Below are 19942 nucleotides of genomic sequence, written 5' to 3' on the forward strand. Positions count from 1 at the left end.
CCTTACACTCTGATGACCTGGAGAGGTGGGATGAGGGGAGAGGAGGGAGGCACCAGAGGGAGGAGATACATGTATAGTTATGGCTGATATGCACTGTTGTACAGCAGAAACAAGCACAACATTATAAAGCAATTTTCCTCCAATTAAAAAATTTAAAAAATCATTGCACTGAAGTTTTTAATGTATGACTTCAGAATAATGATATCTATTGAATGAGTGCCTATCATGTATCAACCACTGTGCTATGTTTTATAAATATTATTTCTTTTTTTAAAAATTTATTTTACTGAAGTATAGTTGATTTACAATGTTGTGTTCATTTTTGCTGTACAGCAAAATTCAGTTATACATATACATATATGTATATATATATACATATATATATGATTATATATATATATACAGTTATACATATACATGTATAACTGTTATACATGTATATACATACATGTTCAGTTATACATATATTCAGTTATACATATATTCAGTTATACATATACATATATATATATATTCTTATTCTTTTCCATTATGTTTTATCACAGGATATTGAATATAGTTCCGTGCTGTACAGTAGGATCTTGTTGTTAATCTATTCTGTATATAATAGTTTACATCTTTCAGTCCCAAACTTTCAACCCGTCCCCCCCCACCCATGGCACCCACAAGATTTTTCTGTATGTGTAAACATTATTTCTAAACCTCACAACAACTATGAGGTAGAAATTATTTCTGTCTCCAATTTAAAGGTGAGTAATGAAAGCTTGGGTATGTTAAAAGACTTGCAGAAATTCACATAACTGTTAAGTGCTACATTTACTCCATCCAAAAGTCTCATTAACCAAATGAGTTAGAAGTTTGGGTTCTTAAGAAGCAATGCCAGGATCTAGCACATTCGTGAAAATGGGAACAATTTGCTCTCTTTTTGAAGCTTTATTGTTCGTTAGATTCCTAAAGTGTTCATGGCAGAGGGAGGACCCCTAATCCTGGCATGACTCAGTAGCTGGTGACGGTCCAGCCCCACTGTCATAAACAACTATAAAACTAGGTAAAATATGTGAAAAATGCTTTTGGACACTGTACACAGATATAACAGAACCGTGATCCCTAAATAAGGGAAACAAGTAAAGTGAGCTCCATGGTTATTGCAGCATTCTGCTCAGAGGCACATTGTGGTTGTAGCATTTGGGACTGGAGACCAAGAAGAGCACAGGTATCTGGGTGAGCGGAGACAGAGTTCAGAGTGTGGAGATATTGTAGGGGCCTGGAATTACAGACAGAGCAATAGGAGATAACTGTGCAGGAGAAAGGACTGTAGATGAGACTCCCACTTGGCGTTTAGCCGATGCTGCAGTGTGCTTGCACTGGGTGAGACTCTGAAAGCCAGGGCAAAGCCAGTTACCAGGGAGCGGAGAAGTCAGTGGAGATTCCAGAGTTTACATGTGATGTGAAGACATTTGAGTTTCACCCACCACAGACCTTGTTGACTGCCTCAGATAACTGACACTTCAGAAAGGCCACATCTGAGGATTCAGCCCAGCTCTAACAAAATTTATAAAAAGTCTCAAGATGATCAAGCTGATAAGCACAAGTAAACCGATAGTCTGCATGTTAAAATTTCTCTCTTTAACTGGGACCAAAAATATAGCATCTTCAATATCTAGGATTAAGTAAAACATTAGACATGCAAAGACACAGCAAAATGACCCATAATCAAGAGAAAAATGAATCAAGTATTAAGCACATGCAGAAGTGACAAAGATGGTAGAGTTAACTTACCAGGACATGAAGCAACTGTTACAAATAGAGTCAAAATACACACACACACACACAAAAACCCACTCTATGAATAACTTAATATTTGCAACATATATCAAAGAACTAATGTCATGATTTTACTTTAAAATATTGCAAATCAAGAAGAAAAAGACCAATTTAAAAGACATAGGAAAGGGTGTGACAATGATTAAGAATAGGCATTCTAAGCAGATATAAGAACTTGAATAAATAAGAATAAGGAGGGAACAGATTAAAGTATTGTAGTGGAAAAAATGCAAACTATAAAAGAAAAATGAGCATTTTGATATTGAAAAAATACCTGAAAAATGTTTATCAAATAAACTTGTAAGTAAATTATAAACTGTAGGAAAAAAAATGTATCAGTGACCTTGAAGACAGAGGAATAGAAATTATTAAATCTTAAATAAGGAGAAGTAAAAAGAATCTCAGTAAACTATGGGACAGTAACAAGTAGCAAGACGTGTAATTGGAGTCCTAGAAGAAGCCAAGAAAGAGCTAAGGGGTAGAGGGAGGTAATGTGTGGGAAAAATGAAGGAAACGATGATTAAAATTTTTCAGATTTCATGTAAAATACAAGCTCATAAATCCAAGATTCAACAAGCCCCAAGCAAGATAAACAAAATGACACCAATGTCCATTTTAATCAAAATATTGCAAACTAAGGATAAAGCCTTAAAAGTAACGAGAAAGAAGAGATACTACATATGACAACAGAAATTCATAGTAGAAAGCAATAGAGAAAATTAACAGAACTAAAGTTGGTTCTTTGAAAATATTAATGATGATAAACCCTTAGAAAGATAAGAAAGAAAACACAAAATGTATCACTAATATGGGGAATAAACAAAAGTATATTACTGTAGGTATATGCTACAAGCACTAAAAAGAATATAACAAAATTCATGAAAAACTTAATACCAATAAATTTGATAACTTAGTTTTTTGTTCTTTCCTGTATTGATGCCTTTGTTGAGCCTTCTCCTCCCTTTGCATGAAATTTCTCACATGACTTAAGGTGAAAAGGAAAAATCTGCAAAACATAATACCATATTCAATGCAGCAAGTGGTTCTAGATGCTACATAAGCCATGCCACATTCTCTAACATTAAGATAGTTTTGGTTGGCCCATGAGCTGAAGGACTTTCCTGCCTGATTATGATCATTAGTGTCCTAAAATCTTTTCTGAAATGGGATGATACTTTTAAGATTTCTAGCATTAAGTACAGTTTTGGCTATTACTTTATTCTGGGATGATTAACTGTTCAGTTTGAATGTGTGGAATTTACTCCTCTATTAGAATCCCTGACCTTCTGTGGCTTATTAACATTATTGCAGGTCAGTATATCTGTTGTTCTGTTGGGGCAGAGGAGACTGACTTAGCAGCCTTGGGAAATATGCTTCCATGTGCTTCCAGGCTGACGTTTATAGAACTGTTGTTGGTAAAAGTTGAATGAGGCTAATGGAAGGATAAAATTCATTAGGGAGAAGAGTTTACACTTTCCTGATGGGATGTTGTGTTCCACATTCTCCAAAACAACTGAAAATTGAAATGGGAGCCCCATGAAATGCTGTAGAATCCAGGAACAACAAAATAGGCTGGACTTCTGGTTAATTCAGCAAGCATGTACCGAGACCGTATTATGTGCTGCTGCTGCTAAGTCGCTTCAGTCGTGTCGGACTCTGTGCGACCCCATAGACGGCAGCCCACTAGGCTCCCCTGTCTCTGGGATTCTCCAGGCAAGAATACTGGAGTGGGTTGCCATTTCCTTCTCCAATGCATGAAAATGAAAAGTGAAAGTGAAATCGCTCAGTCGTGCCCGACTTAGCAACCCCATGGACTGCAGCCTACCAGGCTCCTCCGTCCATGGGATTTTCCAGGCAAGAGTACTGGAGTGGGTGCAAGAATCAGAAAAACACAGATACATATGGTAACCTTGCCCTGGAGTCAGTCTGCCGTGGTTTTTATTAATAGCTCTTAGTGCACATGAATCACTTGGGAAGCTTTTAATAAATATTTATGGAAGGAACACACCCCATGCAATTAAACCCTCATCTCTGGAAGGAATGCTCAAGCATCTGCAGTTTTGAAAGGCCCTGTGTTACTTCTCATGTGCAGGCATGATTTACTGAGAGTGAACAAACAGACCAGAGGAACCAAAACTGGAAGGCTATGATTTAGTTTGTGTTGGATGTAGAGAAAAAATCTGCATGAATTTTGAGGACTCAAAGGAGGTAGTTAGGAATGAAATGAGGTTTCTAGTAAGTGTAACAGGAAGGATTTGATGGGAATTAATAAAGGAAGGAAGTCAGAGAAAAATCTGCATGAGAGAAGGGTGAAAAAGGGAAACCTTAGCAGCTCTTCACTACCCCCTCTTTTCTTCTTTTTCTTCCCCCCTCCTCTTCCTCCTCCTCTCTTTTTTCTCTGTAACAGCAGGGCAGAGAACATGGGAGAGATTAAAATTAGGTAAACATTAGGAATAGTGATGTATCTGACAAAAGATAAGAGGGTGTGGAGAAGAGGCTTTTACAGTGCTGATGGGAATGTAAATTGATAGAGGGACTATGGAGAACAGTGTGGAAATCCCTTAAAAACTAAGCATAGAACTACCATATGACCCAGCATTCCTACTATTGGGCATAAACCCTGAGAAAACCATAACTCAAAAAGACATGTACCTCAATGTTCATTGCAGGACTATTTACAACAGCCAGGACATGGAAGCAACCTAAATGTCCATTGACAGATGAATGGATAAAGAAGATGTGGTACATATATCCAGTGAAATATTCCTCAGCCAAAAAAAGAGCAGTGAAATTGGATCATTTGTAGCAATGTGGATGAACCTAGAGTCTGTCATACAGAGTGAAGTAAGTCAGAAAGAGAAAAATGTATGTTAACGCGTATATATGGAATCTAGAAGAAAGGGACTGATGTGCCTGTTTGCAGGCAGCAGTAGAGAGGCAGATGTAGAGAATGGACTGTGGGTGCGGGGGACGGAGAGAGTGGGACGAGGGGAGAGAGGAGCATTGCAGATGCACACTACCTCACGTGAAGTAGACAGCTAGTGGGAAGCTGCTACCTAGCCCAGGAGCTCAACCCAGCACCTTGTGACAACCTAGAGCAGTGGAGTGGGGGGTGTGAGGGAGACTTAGTAGGGAGCAGGTATATGTATACTTACGACTGAGTCATGCTGTTGTACAGCAGAAACTTAACATTGTAAAGCAATTATACTCCAATATAAAAGTAACCTTTAGAGCAAGTTTCTAAGCTGGTAAAGATGAATGTTCAAGAAGGGACAGATACCACCTTTGGACACTTATTTAAATGTTATTTGTTGCTGTTTTGTGAGAAAGCTTATGGATTTTATGCATTATGACCTGACCAAGATAATAAACATTCTTCCTTGTCTCTTCCCTTTCCAGATGTAGGGGATCCTAGAAAGTCAGTGGGATTTTAGTTCCTCTGTGTCAATCTCCACTGGACTAACACTGGAATGTTAGTGGAGGATGAAAATAGGCTTTGGGACCTTGGCATGTGCTGTTTTCTTACAGTTTTAGTTTAGAAGGTTTTAGTTCACTCCCACCTTACTTATGTGGAAGACTTTGCAGGTGGCATGGTGGTAAACAATCCAGCTGCCGACACAGGGAACACAAGAGACGTGGGTTTGATCCCTGGATAAGGAAGATGCCCTACGTTCTCCTTCCTGGAGAAGGAAGTGGCAACCCACTCAAGTATTCTTGCCTGGAAAATTCCATGGACAGAGGAACCTGGTGGGCTTCAGTCCATGGGGTCGCAAAGAGTCGACACGACCAAGTGCAGCACAGCTGCACCTTATTCCAGCTTGTTTGTCTTTCATAACTCATCTCAATGTTCCTGTCTTCAGGCACACCATCCCTGGATGACTCAACTCTTATTTCTGCCTTTTAGGACACTGGGATAGAGAAGAACAGTTGTGTTCCTTCCCTGATGCTACTTGTCCTGAAATTTTCCTTTCAGCCCATGGAAATCATAAAGCAATAAAGATGTAGGAGTTTTTCTTGATGTAACAGTAGCAAAAAAAAAAAAAAACAAACAAAAAACCCACGTGCACAGTACAACATAGTTCATGTAGAATTTTATAGCCTGCGTCCTCTTTGATGATTTCCAAATCCTTCAAAAGCCATTATTAAGAAATGGAAACAGACTTAAAAAGTTAAGTTTTTCCCAGAGTCATTTGGCCAGCACATGTCTTTTTCCAGACTTGTACCAGACAGTGCCTTTCCCCCACGCCTTTCATATGCGTTTGAAAGGCATTCCTTTCCAGTTCATCAGAAATGTGCCAGAAGCTCCTAGCATCTGAGAGTCAGAGGAAATCTTAGGCCACTCCTCCATTTATGCACCCAGTGCAGTAATCCCCTCCACAGGGTTCTTTAAACGTAGACAGTTAGCTTCATTGGAATATCCACAGCAGTGGGCACCTTATTCTTTCCTCAAGCAGCCCATTTCAGTGTTAAAGTGCCCTACTTATCATCTGCCTCCATACCAGTATCTAGTATCAGCAAATTTACACAGATAACTTAATTCCTGCCTAAGTGTTAGCAACAGCGGCACCATTTCTGAGAATATTTGCATTAGAAATAAAAGCCTTCAGACGGAATACCTTAGTAGGAAGCAATAAAACTAGAAGTGCACTGGGTGTGTGTGTGTTAGATGCTCAGTTGTGTCCGACTTTTTGCAACCCCATGGACTTCTGCTAGGACTTTTGTGACCCCCTGCTAGGCTTCTTTGTCCATGGGATTCTCCAGACAAGAATACTGGAGTGAGTAGCCATTCCCTTCTCCAGAGAATCTTTCCGACCCAGGGATTGAATCCAGGTCTCCTACGTTGCAGGCAGATTGTTCACCATCAGAGCCACCATGGAAGCCTCAAAGTGCAATAGCAGGCATCAGTAGGGGCTGTATCTGGGTCCTGCTGTACTGGAGAGCCTCGTGGTCCTTACTCCATGAGGAACTTCTGGTTTGTCTTGTGACCACATCCTTGGTACCTTCTGCCATTCTGTCTTGTGGAAAATAGTAACAGAAATTATTGCCATAATTATTCAAGTAAGGAACTCTTAAAAAAACCCAGAGGCATAGTTGGGAACTGGTGAAAAACTTGCATTCCTCACCCTACTAAACTAAGAAAAAAGAACCCCGAGACTATAACAATATGCCTTGCTAGAATTTTAGAAACAATGAGCGTTGAAACGTGTGACATTTTATTCATTCATGTGGTTCTTAAGTATTTATTCAGCACCCAATGCATGCCAGTTGTTAAGCATAGTGCTGAAGATATGGTCCTGAGCAAGATCAGACAGGCCTCTGCTGTTGTAGGGTCCAGAGTCTAGAAAGGAGGCTCGTGTTCATTTTCAAAATTGAAAGTAAATGCGAAGTTGCACCTGAGGTTTGACTCAAAAAGTGATTTTGTATCTTGAGGTTCAGGGAAAGTGACTGACTCTATAGAGCTGACTGGTGTGAAATATGAAGATGAGCAGCAATGTTATTAGGGGAAAAGAGTAGAAAGCAAGGGGTGAGGAAGAAAAGTTTTCCTCCCTAAATGTAACAGCATGTGCAAAGGCCCTGTGGTTGGTGGGAAGATGATATATTGGGGAAGTGAAAGTAGTGCATTTGAAGAACAGGCACTGAGTGAATTCATAGTACCTGGTAGGTCCTTTCCCTGGAGAAGGTCAGATGTTCATTTCAACTAGTCACAATTTTTACTATCTCTGCAAATTTGTTGGGGCTTCCCTGATAGCTCAGATGGTAAAGAATCTGCCTGCAATGCAAAAGACCCAGGTTTGATCCATAGGCTGGGAAGATCTGGAGAAGGGCATGGCAACCCACTCCAGTATTCTTGCCTGGAGAATTTCATGGACAGGAACCTGGCGGGCTACAGTCCATAGGGTCTCAAGAGTGGGACACAACTGACTGACTAACATTTTCACTGCGTTGGTAGCTTTTAGAGGTTATCCATCTATCCAGTTGAACAGTTGGAATGTTTTTCTTTTTTTCCTCTGGTGAATATAACCTAGATTCATAGCGAAAAAAATTAAAAAATCATTCAATCCTGAGGTGGCAAATAGATATCATTTCTAGTGCCAGTCCTTCCAGACTCTTGGTGGCTGCTTGTAGTCATATCATTACTGGGATTCTGACTCATGTCTGTCTCAGGTTCCATCTTCTTTTTGTCTTTTGGTCAGACCCTAACTCAATTCTAGTGTCCTGATCACTCTGCTTTTCTGCCTTTGTCTTGGAAAGAAAGAAAGGCTATATTTTCCACTGGTGCTGAGACTTACTTGGAGACGTCTTTCCCTCTGGGTATTAAAAATAGAAGTGGACACCATTCGTAGCATCCACTTTGGAAGGGTAGTTTGCCTTTGAATGAATTCTGGAGCTATATCTTCATCTCAGCTCTTAAAAGCAATTCCAGATGGACTGGTGCTTTACAATTCTCTAAAATTTAGGCAAATGTAAGCATTTGTTCTGAAAATTTGGGGGATAAATCCTTCCATTGATAACATTTCTGCTGTTTTTTAGTTTCTTTAAAAGAGAACAATGATACCAAATCTACAGAGGAAATTACAAAAATATATATCCAAACACTAATCAGTATTAACTTCAAGAACTTCAGGTTTTTAAGATTTGGGAAATTTGGCAGCAGAACTTTGTTTCAGATATTGCATGCTACCCAAGAAGATGAAATATTTAGAAACTGGAGATTGCTGGAGGCATAAAATATCAGTGTTTGCAAAAACTTACAATGATAAAATATTTACAGCCTTTCCAAGTGGAATTTTAATAAAAGTGTCAGCAAGTAGAGCTTCAGGGTCAAATCTGTAGGCATATTGGCTGTCCCATGATTTTAGACATGTAGGAGAGGTTACCAAGAAGAATGCAGATTTTAATTTATGGTTCTCATTAGTTTGGGGGCAAGTTTGAAGAATTGTTTTAAATGCATATTTATGTATGTTCATTCTACGTACTTTAAAAGTATAAAATTTCCCAACTGGTAGTAAAAATACTCTCTTCTAAGTTATAGACTGTCTCAAATGTGTGGACTTAAAAAGCAAAAACAAGATCAGTAATACAGGCTTCAAGTAAAAGATGTCTGTGGAGTCTTTTTACAAGCAAGTAAACTATTAATGAATCATTCTTGTGCCCAAAGCAATTGGAATAGGATGAAATCAACTGAATACAGAGCAGAGGAATATGCAAGCTCTTTTTAGAGTCCAATATGTACCAGGCTTTTTGCTGCATACTTTATACGTACTAGGCTCTTTAATATTCATAAAGATATTTAACACCAGTCCTGGATTGCAAAGGAGGGAATTGAGGGTCTATAGGATAAGTCACTTACACGACGTGCACGTCTGGGATCTGAACCCATGTCTGTCTGACTTAGAGATGCCTCCTCTCTTTCCCACTCCCGGAAATACCTGTTGAGAAGACAAATAATTTTACTTTTTCTGTCCCCTAGTTCAACACCCACAGGAGACTTGCTTTGGATAGTTTTTAGTAGCTACGTTTTGAGATTAATGGAAAGTTGGAGACTCTGAATCATCTTTGTCATAACCCTCAGCAGAGAGCAGTATGTTTGATGTAATGTGTCTACATGCAATTTGAAATGGTTTTCTTCTTCCTACATGAGTTGACGCAGATTCCAGAAAACACTGCCTCTCCTGATTTCTAACCAGATTTTTGCCTTCTCATAATGTACCACTTTTGGTATAGACATCTTGTGATCTAGAGTTTCAGAGACTCTTTCAAAAGTTGTCTGGAGAAGAATTTAATGACCCTTGACATGATCACCTTCTAAATGTCAGTGGAAAAGGAAGATCAGGGAATATGTGACTCAGCAGTAGTCATGCAGCTGCCTGACTTTAAAATCACGTAGAGGGAAAGGAGGCCAAATAACATGTACCAAGGTGTCTCAGATGGTAAAGACTCTACCTAAAATGCAGGAGACCTGGGTTCGATCCCTGGGTCGAGAAGATCCCCTGGAGAAGGTAATGGCAACACACTCCACTATTCTTGCCTGGAGAATTCCATGAACAGAGGATCCTGGCAGGCTACAGTTCATGGGGGTGCAAAGAGACAGACATGACTGAATGGCTAATACTTTCACTTTCAAGGCACAAATACCTACAAGGGAATAGTGTGTACAAGAAATATTCCTTTCAAAGACTTGGTTTGTACCCTCATTTACAGCACTCATCACAAGCTGCTTTACACTTGGAATAGTAAGTATGAGTCTGTCTTCTCAACTGGGTTGTCCATACACTCTGTGTTTCATTTCTGTGTGGCCCAGTGGCCCGCACAAGGTCAGCCTTCAGACTGTGTGTGCTGTATGGATTGGAAGTATACACACACCAAGGCAGGGTCAGGCACAATCGCCTGTTGTGAAGCTGGGTGGTGCAGCAGAAGGAGTGTGAACATTGGAGTCAGAGATGCCCCATTGTTTACCTGTGTGCCTCAGTCGCTCATCCATGAAGTGGGACCAGTAGTCCTTTGTTTTCTGAAAAGTTGGGAGAAATAAATTAAAAAAAGCTTTTTAAGTTGCTCATCACATACTTGCAGTGAAACAAGTTTCATGAGTCCCTGCCACCGCCTCCCCCCTCCCTCCCTGGGCACCTCCTGGAAGGAGCACAAGCCTATATTCCCTACAATTCCTTACAACCCCTGCCCCTTTCCAAATCTTATACTGTATCTGACACCAAGGAAAGAGTTATGTTTAAGTATTATCCCCACCCTGCCCATCATCTGTCCTGTGTTTGACTCACATCGGATCCATCAAGGATATTTCATGCCTTCAGTTTAGCAACCACACTCATGAGTCAAAAAAGCTGCTTTCTTTGCTCAGGTTCCTCACTAAAGCGGTTCACTGCCAGTTCACACCCAAGGGTGCTTTTTATTCTTCTCTTTAAACAAACTCAGTCTGTTTTCCAAGACTGAGTAACCATTTCTGTTGAACTCCATCAGCCCTACAAAATGAGGCCAAGAAGGTGCTGGAAAAACACATTTCTTTTACAGAAATTGAGATGACTTAATACATTGGTGGTTAAGGTGGCTGCTGTAGATGGCTCATTTGTAATCAGGGCTGTTTAACCCCTTCTTTTTCCAAAGAAAGGAAATTCAATATGTTTATGGTCCTAGCTCCTTCATAATATTAAACATTTTATATTTGTTTTCTTTTAACCTCATAGAAATGTTTGGTGAGTAAATGAATACATATATGTATATATGTAGTATGTATATTATATATATATATTCAGTAATACATATGAAAAAGTATATTTCATATATGTCATCCAGCGTATGTCCCACACAATAGCAGACATCCTGGATATTATTTTAATACTGTTGTTCCAAATTTTAATATGAAATGAATATCATCACTACCAGGCAAGACAATAAAGTGCCAAGGGTATTTCTTTAACCAGTAGAGCAGAATTTATGTGTTCAAATCATTGAGGTACATCTGTATCTCACAGTGATGCCTTTGAGAAGCAGCACATTTAAATCAGTATTTTCACCCCTGGTGCATAATATGGTGGAACTACTCATAAGGAATCTGGTATATATAATTATCATCACCATCATTAAAATGGCTAGTGGGAATTCCACAGTGGTCCAGTGGTGCTCTCAATGCCAAAGGACAGGGTTCAATCCCTAGTTGGGGAACTAGCATCCTATAAGCTGCAAGGTCTGGCCAAAAAAAATACTGTTTTTGACTGTCTAACACTACTCCTTTACTCTTGGACTAGCATGTCCTTTCTCTGCAAAACTGTTTATTCCTCCCTCACGTCTCAGTCCTGCACACCTGAGTGGCTCTCCTGTGTTTGTTGGGGGGCTGTTCTGTGGTCAACTCTCTGCCTCTTGGTCACAGCTGATTGGCCTTAGCTAGGCCAACCAAACCCCTTCCCAGCATATTTCTAAACAAGAACTAGAAGAGGATCCAGTCACCTTTGGAAATTAAAACCCTTAAGAATCATGAGGCTTGAAAGCTTGCCGGTGTAATGTTTCTTGATGTATGAAAGACTCAGTCTTCAGTAAGAGAGAAGGAACTGAGACTCTGCCCTATCATTGAACTGTTGTTTCTTGACAACAGTAGTCAAAATGAGAGAGGAGATCAGGGCTGGCTTATGAGCATGTGACCTGTGCAAAAATTAGAAGGGCCTCATTCTGGCCTTAATGTTCTGCTGTTGCTCTCTTAACATTCATATTAATTTTTTTAGCAAGAGGCTGATGCTTTCATTTTGCATTGAACCGAGATAGGATATATTAGTTCAGATATAGTAGTTCAATACCTGACACACAGTGACTACTCAATAAGTGAATGAATTCATCAATGAATAAATTTTTTTCCTTAAACATAAGTTGGAAGTTTCCAAGTAGAAAGGGAAAATATTTTTCAATACAGAAAAATATTTGTGTAGAAGCACAGAAGAGAAAAGAACTTCTGCGATTCAGGAAATGATAGGAAATTTGAATTCATGACAAGCCCAGCCTATTTGGACTTCCTTGGTGGCTCAGACAGTAAAGAATCCGCCTGCAATGCAGGAGACCTGGGTTCAATCCCTGGGTTGGAAAGATCCCTTGGAGGAGAGCATGGAAGCCCAATCCAGTATTGCCTGGAGAATTCCATGGACAGTGGAGCCTGGTGGGACAGTGGAGTCTATGGGGTCGCAAAGAGTTGGACACGACTGAGTGGTTAAGCACAGCATAAGGAGAGATGAAGTTGAAAAAAAAAACAATGAAAATTTTGAAAGCTTTGCATGCCATTCTGAAGAGGCTAGGCTTTATTATATGGCTTAAATAATTCATGTAAGTCCAATAAACAGGTAAATAACAGGGATATGGTGTAAAGTTTAGAAAGGTTCTTTGGCTGGTGATAGATGGACTGAGGGCTAAGTAAGTTTCAAGGGATACTTAAGCAGTAGAGGTATGTTGTGAAGGAAAAATAATTTTTATCCTACCTTTCTTAGTTCTTGGCTAAGACCCCCTGTAATAAAAGATAGATCAATAAGAGAAAAACAAATTTGTTACTATGTATGTCTCATGTTATTTTTGAAAGATAGCCAGGGAAAAATGAGTAACTCTGAGGTGGCTTAGAATTCTGACTTAAGTACTATCTTTGGCTAAAGACAAAAGAAGAAAGATGTGTATCTTGTGGGAGGAGAGGTATGGGGAAACAAGTTGTAGAAGATTTGCCAGGAAAAGCATGATAATCAAGGTCATGTTTTTTCCACTGACTTAAGTTGGTGCCTTCTCCATAGATAAAATTCTGTTTGATTTAGTTATCCTTCTCCTGGTAATGAGAGGAAGGCTCCCTTATGAATGGATATTTCCTTTACAAATGCAAATTTCCTACAAAAGAGTAATTTCTGCCCTGTGTTCAGAGCCTCTTCTGTGTCTGCTGTTTGTCAAAATAATCAACCCCCAAAATCCTTATGACAAAGAAGCTTATTTTGGGATGGTATATTCCGCTACCATTAACCTCTCAACCATGTTTTTCCATTTCCAGTGTACATCTTACATATATTTCCTCATGGGTAATTGATTTTTTAATCCATATTTTAATATCTATTGTTTTAATTTTTCAACTGCTTCTCACTAGCATATAAAAGTAAAATTAGTCTTTAAAAAATTATTGACTTGTCTTTGCAGCAAACTATTTTTGCATAGTTGTACACTATGATTAAACATTTTTGAAGGTTCAAGTTTGTACATTTTTATTATGTATCTTTTCTCAAATGTATTTATTATATACGTTAGATTATTTGAAGAATTTCCAATTATATAATCAGTTCACCAAACAGGCTCAGTTGCATATATTCTCACAAGATATCTTTTCTAAGAGGTTTAATAATTTTAAACTCAATATAATAAAATATAAACATCATGTATTCACTCCAGATCTGCTCCATCCACGGCCCACCCCCTTCTTATTTGGTAGCAACTCCATCCTTGCAGTGGCTCCAGCCAAAACTCGTAAGAGACAGCCTTGATGCCACGCTTCACCTTCCACATCTAATAAGCAGATCCTGCTAACTCGAGCTAAAATACATCCAAACTATAATTCAACTTTTACAATTGACCTAGTGAAAGTGAAGTGAAGTCGCTCAGTCGTGTCCAGCTCTTTGTGACTCCATGGATTGTAGCCTACCAGGCTCCTCCATCCATGGGATTTTCCAGGCAAGAATACTGAAGTTGGTTGACATTTCCTTCTCCAGGGGATCTTCCCAACCCAGGGACGAAACCTGGGTCTCTGGCATTGCAGGCAGATGCTTTACTGTCTGAGCCACCAGGGAAGCTCATAATTACCTAGGCACAAGATAAAATATTTATATACAGGATAAAATATAAGATTTCTTAGCTTTGACAGTAAAAAGTCAATACATATAATTTGATAGTTGGCTCTCCGTATCCACAGCTCCATGTCTGCAGATTCAATAAACTGTACATAGTTCATGTAGTTCTATAATACATACTTAAGAAAATCTGTGTGTAGGTGAACCCACACAGTTCAAACCCATGCTGTTCAAAGGTCAATTGTATATGAACTTCAGAGTCTTCTAGCCCTAAGATTCCATGGTTTTACAGTTTTTCATATTACATAGTTAAGTAAAAATATATGGAGGTGATTCTCCATAATTCCACTAGATTGTGAGCTCTTAGAAGGCAGATACTTTTACTTCTTCACCTCTGCAAATCTAATCTGTAGAGTAGTGTTCTATACATAGAATGTCTTTTAAAAATCTTTCTTTTTTTTATTTTAATTTAATTTAATTTAATTTTTAAACCTGAAACACTGTATTAGTTTTGCCAAACATCAAATCTTTCTTAAAAAATTATTTTCTATCATTTATTTTTATACAGTTAATAGAACCAATAAATCACTCACTGTGCCTCTAATATTATGAAATTCTCTAAATACTGGCAGTATAGAGGAGATGTATAATACCTGCCCTTATGATATATAGCAGAGAAAATAGCATGTTCTAGCAGCAAAAATAACAGAAAAACAAATATGCACACACACATATAGTATGAAATAGTGTCACATAATGATGTAGTAGAGTATGAGCTTTTTTTTTTTTTTTTTTTTTTTTCAGAAAAGCTTGGGTTCAAATCTATATGCTGCTACTGTATCTACTGTTAGCATGGAAAGATTTCCTGGTTTTTGTGTGCTGCTTTTATAAAACTGGAGATAACACTTTTTTTTCAGAAATGTTAGGATTATATTACATAATATGTGCAAAGGGAGAGTATTATATGGAAAAGTAGCAACTGTGAGATTCTTAGACCAAAGTTAGAAGAGTCAAACTGGCTTTGCTTTTATCATTATATTTTTGCTTGTATTATTATTATGCTCAAATTTCCTCATTACATAAGATTGACCTGTGATAATAATCATTCAAATTTTCCCACATAATCTTGGGATCCAGTCATGAGTTTGCTCTCTCCCTTCAGCCATTGAGATCTTACTGTCCTTCAAGTATTGTGTTATAGCATATATTACATCCTTTAATCCCAACAACCAGTCTTGCCAAATAGTTATTATTTTCCTGATTTTACAGAAAATTAAATGATGCTTAAAAAGATTACATAATTTGCTCAAATTCATACCACTAGGAAAAAGTGGAAACAGTGACAGGTTTCATTTTCCTGGGCTCCAAAATCACTGCAGATGGTGACTGTAGCTAAGAAATTAAAAGACACTAGCTTCTTGGAAGAAAAGCTATGACAAACATAGACAATGTACTGAAAAGCAGAGACATCACTTTGACAACAAATGTCCATATAGTCGAAGCTATGGTTTTTCCAATATTCATGTATGGGTGTGAAATTTGGACCGTAACGTATGCTAAGTGCTGAAGAATTGATGCTTTTGAATTGTGGCATTGAAGAAGACTCTTAAGAGTCCCCTAAACAGCAATGAGATCGAACCAGTCAATTGTAAAGGAAATAAACCCTGAATATTCATTTGAAGGACTGATGTTGAAGCTGAAACTCCAATACTTTAGCCACCTGAAGTGAAGAATTTACTTAGTGGAAAAGACCCTAATGCTGGAAAAGATTGAGGGCAAGAGAAGTGGGAGACAGAGATGAGATGGATGTCATCATCAACTCAATGGACATGAGTTTGAGAAAACTCAGGGAGATAGTGAAAGACAGGGAAGCCTGGTGTGCTGCAGTTCATGGAGTTGCTAAGAGTCAGACTCAACTTAGCAACTGAACAACAACAAAATACCACTAGAAAGAGCATAGTTTTAACCCAGATTTTCAGACTAAATCTTGCTGTTAAACATCACTTTCTGTTACTTTTCAAATATTTTCTGTACATCACACTAGAGATAGAGTACTCTGTAGAGCACATGACAAATGCTAGTCAGTTTCTGGCAAATTAAATAACAAATTTCTGTTTGGGCCCCTGAAGAAAGAAGAAGGTAAGAGTGGCCAGGACAACAGTGAGTAACTAATGTCAATGAAAAACTTGCCTGCCGTATCAGTCTACAAGGGATATTGCAGCTGTCAAGTCTTCACATTACAGTGGCCCAATGATGAGCCTTGGGGAACCTCAGGATGGAAACAGGATGCCCACCATCTAGCTGGCAGCAACTGCAGCCACACCTGAGGGTGCAGCCTGAGGAGACTCAGGATAAAGCCCAGGGCGCTGGCCCCAGGTGGTTGAGGTGTATCAAAGGAGTGATTTCAATGAGCCCAGACTCTTGAATCTTCCGGCATATAGAAAAGCACTAAATTCTTTAACTTGAGATACCTGGTTTTCTTTAACAGTGATCATTTGATGTTCCAACTGCCTGGTCTTTGTTCCAAAAATCCCTATATATCCTAGCTTCTCCTTTATTATTTCAAAGCAGTCCCTTAGCACTTTCTGAGTGGCTGTGTTTTGGGCTTAAGTCCCCAATTATGCCCACCAAATAAAACATAATTCTCAGCTTTTAGGTTGTGCTTTTTTTTTTTTTTTTCCAGTTGACACTTACGACCAATAGGACCCACATGTGGTCTCATTGATAAGATGGCTCCTTATGTCGACCTCACAAACAATAAATAGCAGTGATCTATAAGACTGACTGAATTTCCCAAATGGCATCCTGTTACCTCACTGGCGCCTATCTTCTCAAAGCTGCGAGACCACCAGATTCCCATCCCTTCAGAGAAGTTTTCATTGGTGGAGTATAAGAAGGACTCCCGTCAGAAAGGGAGAATGCTGGTTCTCCTTAAGAGCCAGTCAATCTCTCTTTTCCCTCTAATAAATTTCTTTTCTTGCCTGACTGCCCGACTTGCTCTCTTTTTCTCTGCACTCGCCATACAAAGACTCAGCTTTTTCTTGATAGAGCATGTAGGATAAGGTGGATATTGGAGTCAGACATACTTTGGGGCTTGAATCTCAAAGTCACTCACTGACTACAAGAACTGGGAAAGTTGTTTAGCTTCTCAGAGTCTCATTTTTCTGTAAAGGAAGATGGTAATTGTGAACCTGCTGGGTTTTTGTTTGCCTTAAAGGAGATAATGAATATGATTCGGTCACACTTAGCACACACAGGCACTCCTGGGAAGACAGTTCTCTTTTCCCATTTCATGGGTTAGTTTTGAGCTAAGTATCTCATTCTCATTTTACAATAAGGCCCTTTCTTCAAGAGAGTTAAACTGGATAAGGAAAACTGTTTTCTATTTCCTCTGCTCCAAAACTGGTTGACACATGTAATCTTTTATTCAGTGCATTCATTCAGTACAGTGATATACCACACAACGTGCTGGACTCAGTGTAAAAAGAAAAAATAAAGCAAGAGCTTCAGCATCAGGATATCTATGAGAGCCCTGGCTCTATAAGGTGGTGTAACCTCGGACAATCAGCTCATGTTTCTAAACCTCACTTTTTTTATGTAAAATGAACAAAATGCTGTCTTTTTTATTATAGGGCAGCTGTAAGGATTAGAAGAGATAATTAAAATTGCTTTTCACCTAAGAAGGGGTTAGTTTAATAGCTATTTCTCCTGACCTGATACCCTTGGGTAGAATCAGACTGCTTGACTAGTTGCAAACCAAGTGGTGGTGTATTGGAAATGTTTAACGACAGGCTCTCTGGGGCAGGGGCGGATCTCTGGTTGTAGCATTTGATGATGTCTGTGATATAAATTCTTTCAGGCAGCTCCAACCTACCACTGACAGCTGTTTCTCTTGCTCTGTCTTAATAGCATGCAAGTCCACTGATTTCCTTTGTGATAAGGTATTCACAAGTTCCAGAGATTAGGGTGTGGACATCTTTGGGGGGCCACTTTTCTTTACCACACATGGCTACCACTTCTTTTGCTCTCTGTGCATTACTGTATCCTCTCAACAACACGATTAAAGAGAGATACTTACCCCTACTTTGAGGATGAGGGAAATGTGACTCAGAGAGATGAATTTTCCAGAAGTAACCTAGGCAGCAAGTGTCAAACTGAGGTCTGAACTGACGTCATTCAATTCCCAAGACCATTTATTTCTCATCTTCCTTTTGTTGTCTCCTCTATCAAGGATGCAATAAATCAATTCCCTGGTTTAGTAGAGAATTTCCATGGCAACAGTTGGGTTGCTGTGGTGGTGGTAGAGGGGGATTTATTTTCAGAGTTGCATGGAGTGGTCTAGACTTAATCTGAAAATAGAAGTTGCTCTTGGTGGCATGTCCAGAGCAACCCCCCATCCACCCCGCAGAGAGTATTTCTAGATATTCTAGAAATACTAGGTTTAACAAGGTTTAACTAGTTTAAGCTAGGTTAATTTCACAAAGCTTTGCCCACCGTGGTCACACAGGATATTTATTTAAAATTAAAAAATAAATAAGAGAAAATTAAATGAATCCTCTCCAAATAGCTGTGTTAGAACTCAAAGCTGTCTTACAGAGCAATAAAAATAGGGAAAAAAGAGTAAATTCCACTTTAATTTCAGCCAGGTTTATTGTCATCTTTGGGAGAGAAGGAAAGCTCACAAAAACCATGCCTCATAAAGCCATTTTCTGAAAAGTAATCCAAGTACTCCTTAAGAAAATATGTTAACTCAGTTTCCATGGGAATCATCCCTAATGTTGATATTCTATAGCTGACAGGAGAAAGACACAATGACAGAAACCAAAATATGTAGCTATAGAGATTTCTTGCTCATTATCACATCCCATTTGATTTTTCCTTGAAGTGTTAGACATCAGACCATATTATACTTTGAATACAGGAACTATCATCTAGCATCATGGCAAACAGGGACTAAGTTCTCATGCATGTTGGTAGAATGAAGGTGAATATTACATTATCCTGGTAAGTTCAGTTCAGTTCAGTCGCTCAGTCGTGTCCGACTCTTTGCGACCCCATGAATCGCAGCACACCAGGCCTCCCTGTCCATCACCAACTCCTGGAGTTCACCCAGACTCGCATCCATCGAGTCAGTGATGCCATCCAGCCATCTCATCCTCTGTCATCCCCTTCTCCTCCTGCCCCCAATCCTTCCCAGCATCAGACTCTTTTCCAATGAATCAACTCTTCGCGTGAGGTGGACAAAGTACTGGAGTTTCAGCTTTAGCATCATTCCTTCCAAAGAAATCCCAGGGCTGATCTCCTTCAGAATGGACTGGTTGGATCTCCTTGCAGTCCAAGGGACTCTCAAGAGTCTTCTCCAACACCACAGTTCAAAAGCGTCAATTCTTCGGTGCTCAGCCTTCTTCACAGTCCAACTCTCACATCCACACATGACCACAGGAAAAACCATAGCCTTGACTAGATGGACCTTTGTTGGCAAAGTAATGTCTCTGCTTTTGAATATGCTATCTAGGTTGGTCATAACTTTCCTTCCAAGGAGTATGGTTCCCAAATACAAGCAAGCCTCAGATTAGTAGTCCTAGAATTACCTAAGCTTGTTGTTCAGTCGCTCAGTCATGTCCAACTCTGTGACCCCATGGACTGCAGCAGGCCAGGCTTCCCTGTCCATCACCAACTATGGAGCTTGCTCAAACTGAGGTCTATTGAGTCAGCGATACCATCCAACCATCTCATCTCTGTTACCCACTTCTCCTCCTGCACTTTTATCTTTCCCAGCATCAGAGTTTTTTCCAATAAGTCAACTCTTCCCA

The sequence above is a fragment of the Bubalus bubalis genome, chromosome 5 (genome assembly GCF_019923935.1).
Source record: "Bubalus bubalis isolate 160015118507 breed Murrah chromosome 5, NDDB_SH_1, whole genome shotgun sequence".
Taxonomy (NCBI): Eukaryota; Metazoa; Chordata; class Mammalia; order Artiodactyla; family Bovidae; genus Bubalus; species Bubalus bubalis.